General features: G+C 45.1%; 1 protein-coding gene across 1 annotated transcript in view; it reads right to left on the bottom strand.

The window, feature by feature from the left end:
• Positions 1–683: 683 nt before the first annotated feature.
• Positions 684–23,503, bottom strand: part of CFAP91 (cilia and flagella associated protein 91) — a 677,881-nt gene continuing 655,061 nt past the window's right edge. The window contains exon 18 of the mRNA XM_069635853.1: positions 684–853. The gene's annotated coding sequence lies outside the window, so the exon portion shown is untranslated. The remainder of the gene's footprint in view (positions 854–23,503) is intronic.

The following is a 23,503-nucleotide window of genomic DNA, read 5'->3' on the forward strand; positions in this document are numbered from 1 at the left end:
ATCCCATGAAGTCCACGTGCAACTGGCTGCTTTCTGTGAATTAACAGGAGACACCAGTATTCAGAATACTACGATTTCTAGGGCAGCTTCAGACATATTAAATAACAGTCACCTGCCTCCCCCTTTCAGATATACAGAAGAACAATAATGAGGCTGCTTGCACCACCAACCAGAGTCTTGCAGAAGTGAACAACTTCATTACAAATAATGCAACAACCTTTCTTGACAAGGCACCGTCGGTGAATGCACACAAAGTCAACTGAACATAGAAACCTCATATGCAGTGAAACACCAATACATAATAATGCAATAGTGAATACACCCATGTCATAACTGACATGTCAATTCCTTGTGAAAGACGGTTCATAGTCAAAACCTCGAAAATCAAAATGTCGAAAGTCAAGTATAACTTTTACGAGAGCCAAAAAATAACTATAAATAAAAAAATAAATGATTCGACTTTTTTTCAGACTTTTTTTTCGACATTTTTGTCATTCGCCATTTTTTTCCGATATTTTGACTGCACACCGTGAAAGACTATTATTTAGAAAGCCAGCAACAACATATTCCAGACGTGAACACACTCAACTAGAGCTGCATAGTTCACTGAGATATATTAGCTCTGCCAGAGAGCTAAATCGATCTTCAGACAGACTAGAAAGCAATGACTACAGTACCACCAATCATCGAGCTGTGCGTTTTATTCCTTAAAAGAATATCAGATGTCTATCTGTTTCACTTCATATACAAAAATAAGAGTTTTTGGTTTCCTGATGCAAGTAGGTGCAGGTGGCATGTTCTTCAATGTGGCTGCAACACTGAAAGCGTAATACAATCTTTGAAAGACTGATGTCTGAAAGAAAAGAAAACATGTTTTAGTGAAAGATGCCGCGATTTCATCGGCAACTGAAGAGGAATTATACTATGAGACTAATCTTCCCCTGATTTTCTTTAAACTTAATCTCGTGCCAGCACGTTTATGGGTTTCGATATGGAGTAATGAACACACTGTTTTAAACAAGTTGATTTTAAGGGATGTCCTGAGTTAAAAAAATGCTCAGAACATCCTTTGGCTGTGCTACGTGAAAAGAGCATCGAAAGATAGTGGCCTGGCCCATTTGTGTAGAACCACACTTAATGGCCAAAAGCTCTAAGCATGTGTTGGGTAAGGCTATATCCTTAATGAACATCAGATTGTTATGTGTTTGAAGGATCACAATTCAATGGTTAAATCTGATCTCCTGCATCAATACAGTTCCAAGGTTAAATTGGATATCTATTTGTTACATGCATCTAAAAGCTATACTAGGAAATTAATCACTAAACTCTGGTTTCACCAGCTTCCCCCTTGCTGCCAATAAACAAGCTTAGAATAAGTTATAAACGAATGTTTGCACATGTGACAACACATCTATGGAATCTAATATGCACGTTATTTTGTTGTAAATGTTATGAATTGCCACATAAATGCTTTTTGATACCCTTTGAAGGATTCTTTAATTTTAGACATTGTCATGTTGTTTATTTTTACATTATGCAACGCGCAAGATGTCTGCACTTGTATTGCATTGGAACGTTTTTTTAAACCAACATGATGCATTTTAGGAAACTGAACTCTATTTTGGTATAGTACAATATTTATTTTATGTATTATTTTATGGTAAATCAGCCTTTAACACACACAATCAATTAACACATTTAAAATACATCTCAAAATGTCATACAGCAAATTCATTATTTATCAATTCACCAACAAATACAAAATATAAAAAAAAATATTATTTCATGCAGCTCTATTCATCTGTAAGATTAAAAAACATACAAAAACCGAAAGTCATCAGAATTAAAATTTCATTCAGTTGCACATTCAAGTAGCTCCAAGCTTTTAATGAAACCGACCACAGCTAACACCATGGAGGATGTCAGTCCAGCAAGAACAACAATCACTACCCGCTAAGTACTGCATGCTAGTACATTTCCTAAAATGGCCTGTGCGCTTCCATTTCAATGCGGGACAAGCAGTCATCCGATGCTTTACATCGTCTATGTCCGCTGCCCTACTAAATATACAGTTAGCTGATTCGGGAAAGAGATTCCAACAACATTTGTGCACGTTATCCTGCCCGGTCAGAGAGAATATCCAAAAGGGCTCTGAGCTGGCTTGGCCAGAGCACCAAAGTTGTTTTCTTTGCCAATTCATCATCAGCAGAACCATGAAAAGCTCAAAGCCATCATAGGGAAGGTCCGGTATTTTGGCCTGAAAATCCCACAGGAATGTGGCTCCTCTGGGCCAGGACGAACATCTCATGTCAGTGCCTAAGCAGTGCCATTTCCCTTGCAGCAGTGTTTACATAACATAACCAACATGTCTTGGCCAATAATGCAAACATCAAAGAGAAAAAAGAAAGGCCACTTGATGCACAGTAGAAAGCGCCCCTTGGAAATCTGCAATTTCCGACCAGAGCCTCTGATGAGCAGCAGCCAGCATAGTATCACCATTAGCCTGCTTCAAATACAAAGCAAATTAGCATAAACTTGTTTTGCCAAGACCATGCAGTATCTTTTCCTCCTTACATGGCGGGGCCAAGGAAGGATTAGAGGAGCATGCTCCCACTGCCAACTTGGAGAAGAGGAAGGCAGTAGCCATCGTTGAAGATGATGGTTGAGGGCACCCAGACAGACAAATCTTGTTCTAAGCTAGCTGTCTATATCCGAGGTCTAACTTTTTATTTACAGGCTTTATGGTGCATGGCTTCTGAGAAAACCGTTGCCACCTCAGCTAAAATGTCTTTTTATGATGGCATACTGGACCTGTTGGGCACACCCAACCCTACTACGACTCAGACGAACTGTGCTGAAGAACTCGGTGTGAGCAGGAGTCGCAGTCACAGGCCATCCATCCTTCCTAGCAATGAACTGTCTCCGGGTAGAGTATGTGTGGATCATTCACTGACACCCGGCATGCACAAGACATGCAGGAAGAAGAAGAACTGGCTCGTTCGGACATGAACCAGCACAGAGGCCAAGGAAAAATAAAAACAAAACAGATTAAAAATGGAAGAAATGTGAAAGGATAGTGAAGGAAAACTAAAAGCAATCAACCATTGCTGAGCAACCAATTCCATCCATGTAGAAAAAAGGATTGGTAGGCATTGCCTGGTGGCAGAGTTAGCATGTGTCGAGGCCATGCCTCACAAATGTCCGCTGCATCGTCATTCAAATATTATCTAAGGAAATTTGCTGTAAAAAAAAGGGTCCACTTCCATCCCCAAAATTCAGACTATCTAAGTATAGGGGAAAGGGGACAGGATGTAAGAGCAGTTGGAAGCATTACCATGGAAGTACTATACTTCCTGCTTTGGTGGTCTCGATGCTGTTGCTTCCATATTAATCTGCCCTCTGCCATGATATTTCATGGTAGGTGCAGAGCCTGTGACATTCCCTCTGGGACAACAAACACTCAAGTGGATCTGTGAACTTGGGTACATGTGGACTCCTTAATGGTTTGAGCGCATTGTTAGTTGCTGAACCTACCTTACCCCTGGACAAAGCATTGGATTTTCGGGCGATTTGCTCCAAGACAATAAAATGGCAAGTAAGAAAAACAAGCGGAGAACAGCCTTCAGTGTGGATGCTGAGGACTGACACATTGTGCCACTTTGAGAAAGGAGATGGGTCGCTCCCTCAAAATAATGCCACATAGGAGTGAATCCTCTGCTTTCGTATATAAAATAGTTGCACAAAGAGGCTGAGATACACTGCACATGACAGGCAAAGGGATTTAGAAACCCACTGATTCTTATTTTGGGCTATAACTGCCCTCCTACCCCACTGGATGCATGAGCTTTGAGCATGTTGGGCGCAGCTTCAGCGACAATATTTGTTAAAGGGAAAACTTATTTTTTTTAATCTAAGACCAATTCTTGTGAATCAAACATGTGAATGGCGTAGTAGTGTGTGATTAAAAAGTAGTATGGAGCCGAGTTGGAAACGTGCGCAATCTAAAATCATCTTTACCTGTGCCACGTACATTGGAATGGGCCACTCTAAGGTTGCCTTTACTTTCTGCTCATCCATCTGTAAACCATTCGGCGTATGCAGCTCAAGTAGTCAGCTGTGAGTACAAGAATGCAACATTTCCCCATCTTCCTGTAGAGTTAGTATTGCTGTAAGCTTTCCAGCACGGTTATTACAAATAACACATGGTCGGGTGTGCAGAATATGCCCCGACCTGAGAACCTGATTCATAAGAAATGTCATACTCTGCGGAAAATATTACTTTCTTGCTGTGCATTTAATCGCAATAATACGTACAGTCAGGCATGAGGAACGTAACGCTTCTGATGGGTCTAATCAAATAAACAACATCAGCCTCATTGGAATCTGTTTCAAGGACTAGGCTTTATCTCTGTGCCACCCTTGCTTTAAGAAAGTGACAGATCAGAAAGACAGACCTTCCACCTAACAACCTTGGAGAGGTCTGTGAAGGCATCATGAAGTTAGACACAGACAGCAGGTTCAAGATTGGTTTTCAAATGTTTTAAAATCATGGTGCACTAAGGCCTAACTTGCCCTAGGCTAAGGTGGGATTTCCCTACCTGAAGAAAACTAAGAATAGTCTGGGCCTCATTACAAGTGTGGCGGTAGCCTTGCCGGTAAAACCCGCAGGCTGCCGCCAAACTTGCGAATTTCTCCGGCCTCTGGCAATAGGGAAATACAGGGCCATTACAACCCTGGCAGACCCTGTATTTCCCCATTGCCAGGCGCCGGAATCCTTTACTCCCCATTCCCATTGACCCCCATAGGGCTCCATGGGAATGGGGAGGCCGTATGCACCGGCACCATTCAGAATGGTGCCAGTGCATCCGACATGCTCTGCTCGCGGGTGGCGTTCCGCCTGCCAGGTCCGACCTGGCAGGAGAAAAGGCACCCGCGAGCAAACTCTTAGTTTGCTGGTCCGGTAACTACAGTACCGGCAAGCTTACCGGTACCGTAGTTACCGGACCGGCAAACTTGTAATGAGGTCTATGTGTCAGGAAGTCTTAATCAAAAGTCTGTCTGCGTCCAAAACCTATATAGTTGCCCTAACAACTGTACACAATGTTTAGGGATGTCAGCATCAAAATAAATAGTGTTCAGAATACAGTTTCGAGCTTCTTCCAGCTCTTGGCTTATATTCAGCTTCTCTTTCCCCAACTTCAAAACAGTCCACAAAGTATCTGGGTTTCCTTCCCCAAGAGTTCAATTCTTCCAGCTTTTCCAAACAACACAATTCTTTGAGAAACTGCCCGCTCCTTTGACATCAGTTCAAAAGAACACAAGTCCTTGGGGCAGTTCCCAGCTCTTATCATCCATGCTTTTCACTGGTTCACATAGATTGTTCTGTTTCTTGACTTCAAAATCACATAGGCTGATGCAACAGCAAGACACAAGCTTCTTTATGTATGCTTTCATTGGATTTTCCTATACAGGGAGGCACTTGGTCTATGCACAGTTGTTGGACTACACAGTACACCCGATACCCCTTCTTGTCTGCTTTCCATCAACATTTGGCCACTGCCTTCCTTTTACAGTGAACCTTGATTCTTTCATCAGTGTCGCACTCTTCTAACAATTCACGATGCTTGTTCACCACCATGCACTTTGTTACACTTTCTGCATTCTCCTGGCTCTTGCCAAGACAGGTTTCCTCTTAACCTGCAGTCCCTTGAACTCTTATCTTTGGCCAATACTTGTTTTCTCATCTCATATCCTTCTTTGTATTCTCTTGGCTTTGCCAACACTTGTGTCTTAAACAATTCAATCCGTGGTATCTGCCACTTGCACCACCTTTCTTTCACTGCATTCAGATGTGCTCATAACTTGTTTTTGCTCTGTGCGGTATTCAAAAGTGCTTACAACGGCTTTCAGTTGGTTCGATATTCAAAAGCACTTGTCTCGGCATTCAAAAAGTGCTTATAACAACTTTGTTCAGTATTCAAAAGTGCTTGGATCAAGTTCCCGGAGCGCCCCGGTAGGAGTGTTTCCCTGTTTCCACTCACCGGTTGCATACGGCAGCTCCCTTCGGTCTCGATCCACTGCTCGCTCTGCTTTCCGGCTTCCAATAGCTCTGCACTTCTCTCGTAGAGGCCACAGAGAGCATCACTTGCTCTCCTGGAGTCTCATGGCATCTGGTGTTCTTCGGCGTCCCACAGCTCACGCTGCGTGCACCCGATAAGGAGGGCTGCAGGGCTTCCACGCCCTCTCACGGATGGCCTCAGGGCATCCCCATCTCCTGCTCGACACGGCTCCCGCTCCTGTGTCTCCAGCTCCTCTCTCGCCAGGCCGCACCACTCCAGTTCACTTCCCACTCTCCTTGTGCTGTGCAGCAAGGATTTATATATCCATTCGGCATGTTAAGTGACCTCATGTGTGGGTCATTAAGGCTAATTGCCCGACCATGGCGGAATCAAATAGGTGGATGTGCCTGGTTGTCCCACCTGTAATCCTCCATAGCCCTCTTCTTTGTCTCAGTACCAGAGTGGTGTTTGTAGAGGTTTGAATTAAAGGAACTGTGCATAACTCTGTGTTGTTTCCTCCTCGGCTTGGTACTTGACAGATGTGTGCATTAATAACATAAGGCTGATATATGTTGGTGTCACCCAAATGAGGATGTGTCCTCCTAGTTGGTCTCTTCCTCGTACCGGTGTTGAGGTGATGTTTCTAGGGAACATTTCGGGCGGAAGAAAAAGGAAAGGGCTGAAAGTAGCCAACAAAGGCTTGAGGAATAGAGGGTTCATTCTGAAAAGGCAAAGGGGGATATGTGAGAAATCAGAGGGTGTCTCACCCGCTAGTTCCCCGAGGACTTGTCATCCAGGTGGCCAGGACCAACCATCACTTTTGGATCCAGTTCCTGTGGGTGGGGGAGGATCACCTGGATGAGGGGCCCTATAGGCAGCGGGAGTGGGACACCGGATGGTGAGACGTGGTATCCCTCTCGTCCCTGTAACACCTTTATCCCATCTTACCCGATGGGATATTTAGAAACTCACTCCCCCACCCCCCTTTTACTGTACAAACACTTTCTCACGGACATCCCGCTCTGGGAGAAAACAGACACGAGCCATGTACATGACCTTTCCCAACACTATGGTCAGGCGAGGTCAGGCAATTATCGATAATCACTCACACCTGTATTCCATTACACTTCCCGAAACGGATAAAAGATGGAGCACGAGAACAAACTCTGAGCGAGGCAAAACACACGAAGGTACAGCATTTTCAAGTTGGCAGTTGAACGAGGGGAGAAAGACGGACAGTCACGGGAGGTTCGTGAGAGGGGCAACACCCTTGACCTCACTGACAGAACGCCGTTACTGTCAAGAAACATTCAAGGCAGAAAACGTAAGGCCAGGAAACAAAGCTAAAGAATCCTGCATTGTGTGTCGGAGATATCGAGGGTCCTCCTGCGTACCTGACCAAGGCAGGGAGGAGCAGTAGACGAAGTGGTATCGTTCTTGGCGCCAAGAACAAAGAAGCGACAGAGAAAAACACAGCCGGTGAGTTGGGGAGACCGGTCTGTGTTGAAGTCAAGGTTGCAAGCAACAACATTGTAAAGTGAGCTGTGAGAAACCTGGAGTTGTCTCACCCACTAGTCCTGGGGGATTTGCCATCCAGGATCCAGTTCCTGGGGGTGGACCAGTGCAGGAGGATCACCTGGATGGGGCGTTCTTCGGGGAGTGGAAGAGGGACACCGGATGGCAAAACGGGGTCACCCTTCCCGGTAAAACCTTTACCCCAACCTACCCGGTAGGATACGTAGCAACTCAACCCTCCCCCAGGTCCCCCTTTCCCAACTCGAATACTTTCTCACAGACAGCTCACCGTGAGCGGAAAACGGACTAACACCAGAGTTGTATACCTGACATGTCCCAATACAATGGTCAGGCAAGGTCAGGCAATTACTGATCATTACACACAACTGACTTCCATCACACTTCCCCACACAGATAAAAGGCAGAGCACGAAAGCACACTATGAGTAAGGCAAAGCACACGAGGATGCAGCAGTTTCAAGATGGCAGTTTAATACAAGGTGGAAGACGTTAAGACTGAAGAGGATTGCAAGGAGGGAAATACCCTTGAACTTTTCACCGGAAAACCGCATCTTTCATGATCCTTCAAAAGTAGAAAGTGTAAGACCCGGAATTTAAGCTTAAGAATCCTGCCTTGTGTGTCAGAGGTACTCGGTGCTCTCCCACACCGATAGTCAAGGCGAGGAAAAATGCTTGCCACTGTGGTAGTGTCTTTGGTTTCTACAACAAAGCAGCATAGCCGGTGAGTTAGGGAGACCGATACCAGACCTGTCTGTGTGGAAATCGGCAACATTGTGTGAAGATTATTAAAACAGAAGACGAGTGAATTAACTTTGAAGCAAAAATACAATACCATAGACAGAGTGGTCTGGCATCACGTGCATCCTCATTCGAAGGTCTCTGTCAGGTATCCATCCGGAAGGGTATGAACGTTAAAGAAAGAGAATTGTGAAATCGAAGTGGTCCTGTAACGGGTCAAGCCAAACCCTGTGCACATTGGAAAGTCTTCGATACTTGATGTAAAATTGACATTGGTCTGAGCCCGGCTGAGGGAAACAAATGGTGTAGAAAGGATCTGAGCCCAGCTGAGGGAGATCCGGGGTGAACCGTGAGTCACCTGAAAGGGAAGAACCTACGAACATTGTGTGACAGGCTCGAGCCTGGCAGACGGAAGCTTGTGCGGAACTTTATGCTAAAAGCATCTGAGCCCGGTTGAGGGGGACTGTCATGATCTCTGCTTCCAAAAGGTCAGGGTTTTCCCAACTCCCTTGGAAGCAGATCCATAACCCAGGTTCCGAGTGCCAACCAGTCCCAATTGGGACCTTTTGGACCCAGTCCTGGCGCCAGTGGCACCAGGCTCATAAATATGCCCAGTCCCAGCGCTGGAAGCGCCGGGCTCATAATGCTTGGGTGGACTTACCTGCAGCAGACCATGCTGCTTGCTTGCCTGCCAGTTGAGCCTCTGATCCTCTTTTGTTTGGATCTACTTTTCCTGTTGGGTGGGGCAGGAGCCACTCCCTAGATTCAGAACACGAACTCTTCTGGAAAGCAGGAACTCTTTTCTTACCTAGGCGTGGCTGTGGAAGGAGACACCTAAGCACTACAGGAGGCTATTTAAACCACACCCGATGGATGAATCTTGCTTTGCGTTATTCTGCATCCTCTGCAGCAGAACGCTCATCGTATCTTCTGCATCTGATCCTGGGCCTAAGGAAAAAGGCTTACCATCCTGAATCCAGTCTTCAGCAACACCTATAAAGACAAGAAAGAACAGGTTAGCATTACGGTCTTCAGTGACAGCTCTTCACTTACCAGGTCCATCGGCTGTCACCAACGCCTCGCGCTGCATTCCGGCATCTGAAAGACAAAGGCTTACTGTTAGGAGGTGGTTACATTTACTTCACTGAGTTTACAATCACATCAATTCAGCTGCTGCCATGTAACCTAGTTACCAAGGAACCTTTGTTGTTATGATTAAGCAAAGGTTCCACATTCTAGCAGCAGAGAGAGAGAGGATTGAGAGCAGGAGGACAGCCACAGCTGGGGGCCTTTCTCTTGGATGAACTAAAGAAATAAAGCCTCTCTATAAAGACAAGCATCAGCGTGAAGCGTGGTCATTTACATATTAACATTGGCGACGAGGATTGGGCCAAGGAGAAAAGGCCCCCAGCAGCAGCAACACTGCAGCAATATTGATTACAGTTTGGATGCAAATGGACGGAGTGTTACACTAGATGTGTTGTGTAATAGCAGGCGAGAAACACGGCCATCCTCCTGGAGCGGAGTAAACCAGCAAAGCGCATTTTGGAGCGGAGCACCAAGAAAGAAGTCAGTGCCTGGCAGTGGAGAGAACCATAAAAGCATACTGGAGCTGAGCACGAATATTGAGGAGGTTGGATGACCTATGGATCACAAATTGGATCACCTGTGGATTACGGAGGAGGCTGACCTGTGGATCACAAATTGCAGCTACCACAGACAGCGCTGACAATATCAGCACAGGTTCCACCTGAAATCACACCTTATAAAATTTAAGTACAAGTAAGTGACAGTGTGGCTGTGTAAGGTTTCCTACCTGTGGGTGACATTAATTAATTCACAACATGGCAAACGTCCCAGCCCCAATTTTCTTCCTGCCTACACCAGGTGAGCCCAGAGTGCGTTGGATAGACTGGAAAGAGGGTTTTCAAAAATATGCACTGGCAGCATTTGGACCCAATTTCTCCAATGAGCGCAAAGAGGCGCTCCTATTTCACTGTTTAGGTGCCGCAGGACAGGAAGTGGTCAAAAAACTACCAGAACCTCCAGACATTCCTGATGGGGGTCCATATGAGAAAACATTAGCAAAATTAGACAAACACTACCGTGTTGAAGAAAATATAATTCTTGAAAGGTACAAATTTGCCACGAGAACTCAAAAAACTGGAGAGAGTATTGAGGAATTTGTAACTGCTCTTAGAGGTTTAGCCATCAAATGTAGATTTGACCATTGTCGAGATGAGCATGTCAGGGACCAACTCATGATTAAGTGTTCTAATGATAACATCAGGAAGGAGTTATGGAAGGAAAGAAATCCTTCTCTTGATAGAGCAATTGAGATAGCGAAAATGATAGAACACACAGACAAATGTATACAAATGCTTCAAGTGGATAATACATCTCAAGATAAGCCCAAAACTGATGACAATGAAGCTGCCATACATAAGGTTTCGAGAGTGATGCAGAGAGGTGCGGCAACTGCGCGTCGCACTTGGCAAATGGGTAGGAGACCTGAGGGTCGCCAAGGTCCCTTTACCAGAGCATGGGGACAAGGATCATCTACCAGAGGGTCGCCCAGTGAGAATGTTACATTCAGGGGTGGCAGGGACTCTGGTTATCCTAGAGGTGCATCAATTAGGAGGTGTTTCAGATGTGGGAGTCTATATCACAAAGCATCTGACAAATAATGTTATGCATCAAACATTATATGTAATGAATGTGGGGTCAGATGACACATGGCTAGATGCTGTAGGAATTTTTATACCGCCCCAAGTCAAATACATGAAGTCAATGCAGATCAAGAATTTATATCAATTGATGATGCTGGTAGAGAAGTTATATTTTCAGTCAATGCCATTGATGGGAAGGTCAAGAAAAAGAAACCATATGCAACTGTGTTAGTTGGAGGGGTGCCAGTATCAATGCTCATGGACAGTGGAGCAGATTATACTTTGATAAGTGTGCAAGTGTGGAAGGAGAAATTTGGATGTTGTACATTGTGGGAGAATGTAGTCAGAGCAAATGCTTATGGAGATGTGCCCATAGAAATTTTAGGGTGCTTTGAAGCTGAGCTCCAATTCAAAGACAGGAAGGCGTTAGGGACTATCCATGTAGCCAACAGAGGTGGAGAGCTGTTGTCCTGGAGCGATCAGGCAGAGCTCAAGATAAGACTTGAAGCAAGCCACCCAGAACAGGTTTTGACTGTTGAAGGTGGAAAATCCGGTGGAAAATCGGTCTCGAGCATTGTTATGGAAGGGGCCAGAGGGCATATGAGTGGCACTAAGTTAGGGTGCTTGAAGGGATTTGTGCACAAAATTCGTTTGAAAAGGGATGCCATTCCCAAAGTTGCCAAATTACGGACCATTCCCTTGGCCCTGAGAAAAGATGTAGAGAGTGAATTGAATAAAATGGAAAGTGAAGGGGTGATAGAGAGAATTGATTCCTCAGAGTGGGTTAGTCCTATTGTAATAGTGAGAAAGAGCAGTGGATCTCTGCGGATATGCATAGACCTTAGACACCTGAATAAAAATGTAGTGGCTGACAAATTTCCTTTACCCAGAATAGATGATTTATTGGCAGGGGTGTCTGATTCCAAAGTATTTTCTCTTATTGACCTCAAATCTGCATATCACCAAGTAGAATTACACCCTGATTCGAGAGATCTCACAGCTTTCATTACCCCTATTGGCCTTTTCAGATGTATAAGAATGCCATTTGGATTGATTTCAGCAGCTAGTGTATTTCAGAACGTCATGTACAGATTACTGGGAGGAGAGAGAGGTGTCATGTGTTACCAGGATGATGTGCTAGTATGTGGGAAAAATGAAGCAGAACATGATAAAAGGTTAGAGAGAGTGTTGAACATATTCAAAGAGGCTGGCCTTACAGTATCGTTAGAGAAATGCATATTCAAAACTGACAAAGTTGAATATCTAGGTCATGAAATTACAGGTGAAGGGATCAAACCCAAAGAAAAGGCCATAGAAGCTATTCGCAAGATGGAAGCACCAAAATCCAAAGCAGATATACTATCTTTTCTAGGTCTGGTTGAATTTTATGGCAAGTTTGTTAGAGGGTTGGCAAATTTGTCAAGGAACATGAGGATGTTGACTCGTAAAGGTGTTACGTTCAAGTGTAATGAATCTTGTGAGGAAGAGTTTGGTAAGATTAAAGATGCTTTAGTCAATGCACCCATCTTGAAAACGTTTGAAGAAAGTAGACATTCATTACTATTTGTGGATGCAAGTGACTATGGTATTGGGGCAGTCCTAATGCAGGAAGATCAGGAGGGCTTACACACCATAGCATTTGCCTCTAGATCTCTCAAAGGACCTGAGAACAGATATTCAGTGGTAGAAAAGGAAGCATTGGCTTGTGTCTGGGGAGTGGAAAAGTTCAAAAGATATTTGTGGGGCAGAGAATTCACAGTATGTACAGACCATAAACCCCTAATAGGAATATTTACCAAAGGTGGTCTGGAGGGAGTCTCCAGACGCATCATGAAGTGGGTGACATCCCTACAAGGCCTGCAATATGATATGCTTCACATTAGTGGTGAAACCAACGTAGTTGCTGATGCCTTATCCAGATCAGTAGTGAGAGAAACAGTGTCTGAGGAGTCTCCTCTGACTCGTGAGAAAGGTGTTGACATATTTCAGGTTCATGAGTCAGTAATGAAAGAGGAGTGGGACAATGCATGTTCAGAGGATGAATTGTACCAGAGAGTTTTAACATTGGTGACGCAGAACAGAATAAGAAACTATATTGGTGATTTAGGCGGGTTTGCCAAAGTTAAGGAAGAACTCTGGATTGATAAAGGATACTTACATAGAGGACATCAGATGGTTGTACCTATTAAAATGAGAAAATTAATAATTGAGCTAGCTCATGTTGGGCATTTGGGACTGCCTAGAACCAAAGGCTTGGTTAGAGCAGAATTTTGGTGGCCTAATCTTGACAAAGACACTGAAGAAGTGGTCAACAATTGTTGTGATTGCATTGAAGGTAATAAGGGTCTCAGGATTCAAAAAGTACCCATGACTGTTAGAAAGCCATCCACAGTTCCATGGGATGAGGTTGCTTTAGACTTACTAAGGCCTTTCAATATCAAGGGTGGGAGAGACACCTATGTACTGGTTGTCATAGATTTATTATCCAAGTGGCCCGAAATATTTACACTAAGAGACATATCCAGCAGTAGCATCATTAAATGTTTGGAGCAATTATTTTGGAGAGAGGGATTCCCCAGAAAGTGTTTATCAGATAATGGGACCCAATTGGTTTCCAAGGAATTTAGAGAGTTCTTGAGTAACCATTGAATAGAACAAGTAACCACTTCATTATATCATCCCCAGACCAATGGGTGTGTAGAACGCTTCAACCGCACTCTCATGGATGCAATTAGAATTGCGGTAGCAACAGGAGGTGACTGGATCAGGACCATAATGGAGAGAACATTCCAATATAGACTAGCACCACACAGTGTTACGGGTGTATCCCCATTTGAACTACTAAGAGGGAGGAAACCTAACTCACACATGTGTCCAGGCTGGATGGGAAGGTCAAAATTCGTAGGAATAGATCTGGAGGGAGTGAGAGAGAAGATATTTGAATCTGGGGTCAGATCCAAGGAGCAATATGACAGGAAGAATGCTTGTAGAGAATTCAGTCTTGAGGAAGGTGATTGGATCAAGATCAAACTTCCCACCAAGGTGCGCAAAGGTGCATCCATATTTTCACAGCCCAAACAAGTTGTTAAAGATTTGGGATCTTCTGTGCTTGTTAAAGGGGGTGGGGTCTGGAACAAGGAGAGGATAGCAATTTGCAAAAAGGTAAACAACAACTTGTAACTGCACTGCAAGGTATTTAAAGCAATTTAATTATTTCTTCATATAGCGGTGTATCAGATACTATGTAAATAATGAACTACTTATGTTCAATGAAATCTATTATCTAGTTTAGGCAAATACTTATATTTTGGTAAAAGGAAGGGAGGTGTTAGGAGGTGGTTACATTTACTTCATTGAGTTTACAATCACATCAATTCAGCTGCTGCCATGTAACCTAGTTACCAAGGAACCTTTGTTGTTATGATTAAGCAAAGGTTCCACATTCTAGCAGCAGAGAGAGAGAGGATTGAGAGCAGGAGGACAGCCACAGCTGGGGGCCTTTCTCTTGGATGAACTAAAGAAATAAAGCCTCTCTATAAAGACAAGCATCAGCGTGAAGCGTGGTCATTTACATATTAACACTTACCTACTCTTCGTGCGCTCCGGAGGTCTTCACGCTGCATTCCGGCATCTGAAGGACAAAAGCTTACCAACTCTTTGCACGCTCCGGAGGCCTTCGGCGCTGCATCCCGCATCTGAAAGACAAAACAAGGTGCATTTAAAGACATTGGGGAACTTTAATACTCACGTGCCATTACTCCTTTCCACATCTAACCCAGTGGGTATTCCGGCACCCTGCAGCCGCTCCGAACTTGTACCTGCAAAATAAAAAGACAGTTAGAGCGCATTGTGAAGCAGGCAACAAGCGCTTACTTACGTGCTTCCAGGCGCTTCTATTCATCACACGGGCTCCATCTTCAACTCACTTCAGCCCGTCATCCGCCATCGCCGGAACCCTGCAAAACAAGAGACATCATTACTAAAGACTTTAAAGACATTAGAATTACTCGAAACTTACCGTTCGTGCAGTAAACGACGGACAGCAGTCCTCTGAAGTCAAGAGGCCTGCTCCCCTTATCCAGTGAAGAAACTGGTTACAGCACCCTGCCCCGAGGCAGATGGAGAGCACGGCGTTCACTTACCTAAGGTGAGAGCGTTAACCTTTGGGGTTCTACAGGAGAAGAGAAAGGGAAGAAGAGAGAGACATTCAATAACCCAGTTCCTTAATCCCATATTTTCTATCTGCAGACATCTTACCCTTCGAGTCAGACATACAGTGCACAGAGGTCCAGCCCAAAGAGCCAGCCGTGTGTTACACATCACCTTTGAAGATACGGTATACGCCCAGTCAAGACCGGCGCCTCTACGGGAATCAGGTGAGCGTTACAGAACGCAAAGCCTACCACAAATCTCCCATCCAGGGGCTATGGAAACCTCGGATACCGACCAGCTAGCCCAGTTACTTGGGGAACTAAGCGCAGAAGTGCATGCAGCCCGTCAGGAAACGACCTCGCCCGACAAGAATAGAGGTCCTCTTGCCGAGCGTGAAAACCAGTTCCGTGACCTCGCATTTCGTGATACCTATGGTCCTCATTAGCCCTGATAATCCGGATCGATTACATGCAATTGAAGCTTACGTCGACAGCGGTGCCATCGGCAATTATGTGGATCATGAAATGGTTTTGAGGATGAATCTAACTCTTTGTCCCAAGGCTGTAAAGGACGTCATTACTACGGTGGATGGTACGGAGATAGCCTCCGGGCCAGTAACACATACCACTCAAGAAGTGACGCTAGTAAGTCAAGATGGACACCATGAGAAGATCGTGTTCGATGTGATCAAGGCCCCTCAGTTTCAAATTATTCTAGGAATACCTTGGTTAGAGAAACACAATCCTCTGATCGATTGGGGAGCAAGAACGGTCCAGTTTCCAGAATGTGTCTCTACTTGTCACCCTCCACCTGGTGTTGCACTGGCAGCAATTTCTTCAGAGACTCCCCAGTTACCTCCCGAATACCTAGAATACCAAGATGTTTTCCGGAAGGATCAGGCTAACTCTCTACCTCCTCATAGGTCTTATGACTGCCAGATAGACCTGATACCTGGATCTACTCCTCCTTGTAGTAGAATTTATGCCCTCACCGAGCCTGAGAACCTTCACCTTCGACAATACCTGGATCAATACCTGGCAAATGGGTTTATTCGTCCTTCCAAGTCCCCTGCTTCTTCAGCTTTGTTCTTCTTTCCAAAAAAGGAAGGAGACCTTAGAACTTGTATAGATTATCGCTCCCTGAACCAGATCACCGTTAAGAATAGATATCCGTTACCTTTGATCCCTGAACTCCTGGACCAAGTCAGAAAAGCATGCATATATACAAAGCTGGATCTTAGAGGAGCTAACCACTTGGTACGAGTAAAAGAGGGCGATGAATGGAAGACGGCCTTCCGCACCAAGTATGGGCTATTTGAATATCAGGTCATGCCCTTCGGACTTTGCAATGCCCCGGCCGCCTTTCAATATTTTATGAACGATGTCCTCAGAGAGCTCATAGATGTGTGTGTTGTTGTTTACATTGATGACATCCTCGTTTATTCTTCATCGGAATCTGAACATCGGAAACACGTGAAAATGGTCCTCGAAAGATTGCGTCAACACAAACTTTTCGCTAAGTTGGAAAAATGTGTTTTCAACGTGACTGAAGTTGAATTCTTGGGATTCATATTATCACCTGGCGGAGTGCGTATGGATTCAAAGAAGGTCGATGCAGTTCTGAAATGGCCATCACCATCCTCCGTAAAAGGTGTGCAAAGCATGTTAGGCTTCGCTAACTTTTACCGCAGGTTTATCCCCGAATTCTCTCGAATAGTCCAGCCCATCACTGCCTTGTTAAAGAAAAACAAACGTTTTGAATGGTCTACCGAGGCGGAACAAGCTTTCCAGGATTTGAAGACTAAATTTATCTCTGCACCAATCTTAAAACACCCTCGCCCCGAACTCCCCTACATCGTGGAAACTGATGCTTCAAGCCTTGCAATGGGGGCAGTTCTATCACAAAAGGACCCGGTAACCAATCAGTTGCATCCCGTGGCATTTTGGTCCCGCAAATTCTCGCCTCCTGAAATCAATTACACGATTACTGACAAGGAACTTCTGGCTATCAAGTCTGCCTTTAAGGCTTGGCGGCATTATCTGCTGGGGGCCCGACACACTGTTACTGTGATTACGGATCACCGAAATCTGCAATATTTGAAAACCGCAAAGCCCAATCCTCTAGACAACTCCGTTGGGCATTATTCTTTGCCGAGTTTGACTTCATAATTACCTATCGACCTGGTACAAAGAACGGTAAAGCTGATGCCCTTTCTCGGATGGGAGTGGAAGAACACTTGATCAACCCTAAACCTGTACCAATCATTCCCGAACAAAGAATTCTGGGTGTAATTGCCACAGAATCCATAGAGGAAGTTAAGGATAAAGCCAGGCAACTTGTAACTCCAGCAGACATACAGAATTGGCATCTGCAGGGAAAGGACTTTGCAGTAAAGGACAACTTATTGTATCTCCAAGAACGATTATACCTACCCAGCACAGATTTACAGAAAAAAGTAATCTCTTGTTATCACGATTCTTTAATGGAAGGACATCCTGGTATCTAAGACCTCAGAAAAGATCAAGCGCTACTTCTGGTGGCCGTCTTGGAAAAAAGATATCAGAGACTTTATAATGTCCTGTGGAGTATGCGCCCAAAACAAGAGCCAAAAGGAAAGACCAGCAGGCCTCTTACGCCCTAGTGACATCCCACCTCACCCTTGGCATACGCTTTCTATGGACTTCATCACCGATCTACCTCCATGCTCCGGATACAATACGATTCTAGTAATCGTGGACTTCTTCTCCAAGATGGCGCATTTCATTCCGCTCAAAGGCTTGCCAACAGCAGCAACTCTGGCCCGAGAATTTCTCGAAAACATCGTCTGACTGCACGGTTTTCCTTCGGTTCTAATTTCGGATCGAGGCAGTCCATTTATTTCTCATTTTTGGCGAAGTTGCTGTCGGTCGGCTCAAATTGATGTGAGACTATCGACCAGTCACCACCCTCAGACAGACGGACAAACCGAGAGGACCAATCAAACTCTGGAACAGTATTTACGCTGCATGCTGCAACAAACTGAAAAAACTTGGAAAGACATCCTTTGGATAGCCGAATATGCCTACAATAACTCTGTCCATTCGGGAACGGGGAAAACCCTGTTTTTTCTTTTGTACGGCAGTCACCCTCGAACCTCGGAGTTGGATCCCCTCCAAGATCTTGAAACACCAGCAGTAGACTACCTGCATTCTACAATCACCCAAGCCTTTAAGGAAGCTGTTTCTCACCTTCAAAGGGCTAAAGAACAATACAAGAAAGGAGCAGATCAACATCGGAAGGCAGCCCTTCAATATCAAGTAGGGGATCAAGTCTGGTTATCCACCAAATATCTACCTCTAAAAGGGCCACGCACATTCAACCCAAGATACCTTGGTCCCTATTCCATCACTACCATAGTAAACCCAGTAGCGGTCAAGTTGGACTTGCCCCCGCACATGAAGATACATCCGGTCTTCCACGTCTCTCTATTAAAACCCGTGCAACCTCAAACCCGACGAACTAAATCTCCAAAACCTATCCTAGTTGATGGAGAACTCGACTTTGAAGTCAAAAGCATTCTGGACTCCAAGATCTCCAAATCTAAACTATTTTACCTAATTGACTGGAAAGGCTACGGCCCCCAAGAGAGATCCTGGGAACCTGCTGAATATGTCCACGCTCCTCGCCTAATCAAAAGATTTCACCAAACATTTCCTGACAAGCCAAAACCCCCGGAGAAGCCCGGTTTGGGAGGGGCCTTGAGGGGGGGTACTGTCATGATCTCTGCTTCCAAAAGGTCAGGGTTTTCCCAACTCCCTTGGAAGCAGATCCATAACCCAGGTTCCGAGTGCCAACCAGTCTCAATTGGGACCTTTTGGACCCAGTCCTGGCGCCAGTGGCACCAGGCTCATAAATATGCCCAGTCCCAGCGCTGGAAGCGCCGGGCTCATAATGCTTGGGTGGACTTACCTGCAGCAGACCATGCTGCTTACTTGCCTGCCAGTTGAGCCTCTGATCCTCTTCTGTTTGGATCTACTTTTCCTGTTGGGTGGGGCAGGAGCCACTCCCTAGATTCAGAACACTGGAACTCTTCTGGAAAGCAGGAACTCTTTTCTTACCTAGGCGTGGCTGTGGAAGGAGACACCTAAGCACTACAGGAGGCTATTTAAACCACACCCGATGGATGAATCTTGCTTTGCGTTATTCTGCATCCTCTGCAGCAGAACGCTCATCGTGTCTTCTGCATCTGATCCTGGGCCTAAGGAAAAAGGCTTACCATCCTGAATCCAGTCTTCAGCAACACCTATAAAGACAAGAAAGAACAGGTTAGCATTACGGTCTTCAGTGACAGCTCTTCACTTACCAGGTCTATCGGCTGTCACCAACGCCTCGCGCTGCATTCCGGCATCTGAAAGACAAAGGCTTACCTACTCTTCATGCGCTCCGGAGGTCTTCACGCTGCATTCCGGATTCTGAAGGACAAAAGCTTACCAACTCTTTGCACGCTCCGGAGGCCTTCGGCGCTGCATCCCGCATCTGAAAGACAAAACAAGGTGCGTTTAAAGACATTGGGGAACTTTAATACTGATGTGCCATTACTCCTTTCCACATCTAACCCAGTGGGTATTCCGGCACCCTGCAGCCGCTCCGAACTTGTACCTGCAAAATAAAAAGACAGTTAGAGCGCATTGTGAAGCAGGCAACAAGCGCTTACTTACGTGCTTCCAGGCGCTTCTATTCATCACACGGGCTCCATCTTCAACTCACTTCAGCCCGTCATCCGCCATCGCCGGAACCCTGCAAAACAAGAGACATCATTACTAAAGACTTTAAAGACATTAGAATTACTCGAAACTTACCGTTCGTGTAGTAAACGACGGACAGCAGTCCTCTGAAGTCAAGAGGCCTGCTCCCCTTATCCAGTGAAGAAACTGGTTACAGCACCCTGCCCCGAGGCAGATGGAGAGCACGGCGTTCACTTACCTAAGGTGAGAGCGTTAACCTTTGGGGTTCTACAGGAGAAGAGAAAGGGAAGAAGAGAGAGACATTCAATAACCCAGTTCCTTAATCCCATATTTTCTATCTGCAGACATCTTACCCTTCGAGTCAGACATACAGTGCACAGAGGTCCAGCCCAAAGAGCCAGCCGTGTGTTACACATCACCTTTGAAGATACGGTATACGCCCAGTCAAGACCGGCGCCTCTACGGGAATCAGGTGAGCGTTACAGGGACCCAGGGGGTATATTGAATCACCCAATGTGAATACTTGTGAAAATCTGAAAGGGGAAAATAACTTGTATATTTGGTTACATCAGGCTCTTTGAGAGAAGAGACTTTGGGAAGCAAGAAATCTTACGCCCCAGAGGCCCTGATGCCGATGAGTGAACTGCAACCTTGTGCTAACGAAGCCAGAGACAGTGCTATGCTCGAGTGAACCGCCTTATCCTGTGCTAAAAACGCAGGAAGGGAGGCCAACGGCCTGAAAACCTGACATATCATTTTTGAACAAGTCTTTCTTTTTCATAACAATATTTCCCACACTATTTGTATTTAGCGCTAAGGATTGGTAATCGTTTCTTTTAGAATACGCACTTTAATTTTGACAAGACACCACTAGGAATGCAGTATTATTTGATGGTCATAGCTTGCTCCCATCTGTAGATTTAGGATTAGATATGCATTTATCTCACCCTTATTTGAAGTTCAATAAACAACCTTGAACTGTGGTCACTTGTGTCTCTCTTACTGTTGATGCCATGCCTTCCTTACAGAGTGCTGGAAGGAACATTGTTCAATGCTTATGATGAACGATATGAGTGAAGCTAAATTGCTGGTGAATATTTGAACATTAGAAGAAAAGATACAATACCATTGACAGAGTGGTCCGGCACTGTGAATGTGCTCAAAGGTCTCTGTATGGTATCCTAATGAAAGGAAACAAAAGCAGAAAAGCAATATGAAATGTAAATTGTGTGAAGTGAATCGAAGTGGTCCTGTGACGGTTTAAGCAAATCCCTTTGCGCATTTGAAAGTCTTCGATTCTGATATCAAAAGGGGATCTGAGCCCGGATGAGGGGATCCATGGTCCGAACCTGAACGAAGATGACCAAGTTGTGAATCTTGTGGAACTTCAAGGATCTGAGCCCGGGGGAAGGGGATCCATGATCCGAGCCCAAATGAGGGAGATCAATCTTGAACTTGTGAAAGTGAAACCGTGACAAAGGAAAGGAACTTTTGTGTTTTGTTTGCTGTATCAGGCCCTCTGGATTGAGAGACTGTCATTGCGAGAGAGACTTTGGTGAAAGGCCCTGATGCCTATGTGTTGAACTATTACCTCGTGGCTAAGAATCCTGAGTGTGTGCGAAGCCTGCACATGCCACCTTGCCCTGTGCTGAAAACGTGGGGAAGGAAAGCTAACTGCTCAACTATCCTGACATATTATTTCTTGAACACTTTTCTTGTGCGTACATGGTTATCCCACATCATTTTGTATTTAGCGGTAAGGATTGGCATTAGGTTTATTAATATAGGCCCTTTAATTTGACAGACTCCACTAGGACTGTATTATTATTTGATGGTTGTAGCTTGCTCCCATCCTTAGATTTAGGTTTAGATAGGCGTTTTCCCAACCCATTGAAGTTCAATAAACACCCTTGAACTGTGATCACTTCTGTCTGTCTTCACTGTTGGATACCATGCCTTTCTTACAGATACCATGTCTCATCTAAGGATGTCCTCTCCCAGTCCCCAAATTCCCTCCACCCAGGTGATCCTTCCTCGCATATCCACCCCCAGGGTCAGGATCCAAAAGTGATGGCCCAGGCAAAAGAAGTGAGGACACCCTCAGGTTCCTCACAGGTCACAAACACCCATTAACGTGCACTGAGGGCATGTGACTGTGCCTGGGGAAGATGCAAAACAGTAATAGAACTGAATTGCAGAAGAGATTACACGGCATATTTTGTAAGCCCAGGTGATGTAAAATGAGTGTATACATGAGGAGTAAAAGACTTTAACCAATCTTTACACTGATTTCATCTCCCCTGTACATTTGCCCCTGACATTGATGTATGGCATTCACATTGTCCACGGAACTGAGTCATGCTTCATTCCACTGACCCCTTCATTGTCCAGGGAATTGTCACTACCCTAAGATATTATCCATATGAAATCCCTTTGCCCCATGGTACACACATTGCCACAAAACAGTCCATTGCTTTATCATATTGCTTCCTAAATTGCCCATGGCATTCAGATTGCTCCCATAACTGCTTCATCCAGTGTACCACTGGCCCTGAATTGCTCCATGGAACTCACATTTCCGCATGAAATGTCCCATTGCTGCAAGACATTCTTTGCCCCAAGTAGTACCAGGTCAGGACCCATAGCCCATTGAGCTCATATTGACCACAGATCAGCCCCAGGTGCGTCATGCCAGCCCCAGAACCACGCCACCTCATATCCCCGTTGGCACGCCCTTCCACTTCCTTCTCAAATAAGACTTACCAGAGCACAGCAATATGTCCCTTGCCGTCCTTACACAGGTGAGGAAAGGGACATGCAAAAAGAAATCCACTCTTACATGCAACTTAAGTTCCACTGTGCCAGGAGGATCCGGTTTGGATTTTGAAGTGGGGTTGCAGAGATCTGCTCCCTAATGATAAGCAGATATTGATGACTGAGTGTCTGCAATCCAGCGATCAGCATGCAGGTAATTATTATTATTATTATTATTATTATTATGGTATTATTATGGTATTTATTGAGTGTGGACCCAACTTAGAGAAGCAACAAACAGAGGGCTTTACAGAGATATACAACAATACAGATACATAACAGAGCGCTTTACAGAGCTAACAGAACAGATATACAGCGGGGGGTAGGATACAGAGGGGCACAGCTGTACTGGGTGGCGGGGAGGAGAGGGATGGGTGGTGTCTAGCGAGTCAGTTGGAGCGATGAACGACATGATGGCCTAGGTGTTGAGGAGGAGAGATGCCTTGAAGAAGTGTGTCTTGCGTTCTTTTCTGAATTATATGTGCGAGAGGGCGAGTCTGATGCCCGACGGGGAGGAGGTTCCAGAGTTTTGGGACTTGGGCATAGAAGGCTGATTAAACCCTTTGGTTAATTGAGATTTACACAGACCTCTTTGTAGAAACTTCTGCAAAGATTCTACCCCAAGATAAACCGTGACCACCGCCAGCCCCATTGCATCATCTACACCTACCAGGGCCCTCTGGCATCTACTCTCCTTGCCTACAGGTACATGCAACTGCTGCCTCCTAGTACAGCATGCCTTCAAGTTAGTCTCACCTCACCCTGCTCTACTGCACACTTCCTCCTATGACTACCTGATCTCCACTTACCTC

Source organism: Ambystoma mexicanum, chromosome 7p, assembly GCF_040938575.1.
Source record: "Ambystoma mexicanum isolate Mex_15411 chromosome 7p, UKY_AmexF1_1, whole genome shotgun sequence".
Taxonomy (NCBI): domain Eukaryota; kingdom Metazoa; phylum Chordata; class Amphibia; order Caudata; family Ambystomatidae; genus Ambystoma; species Ambystoma mexicanum.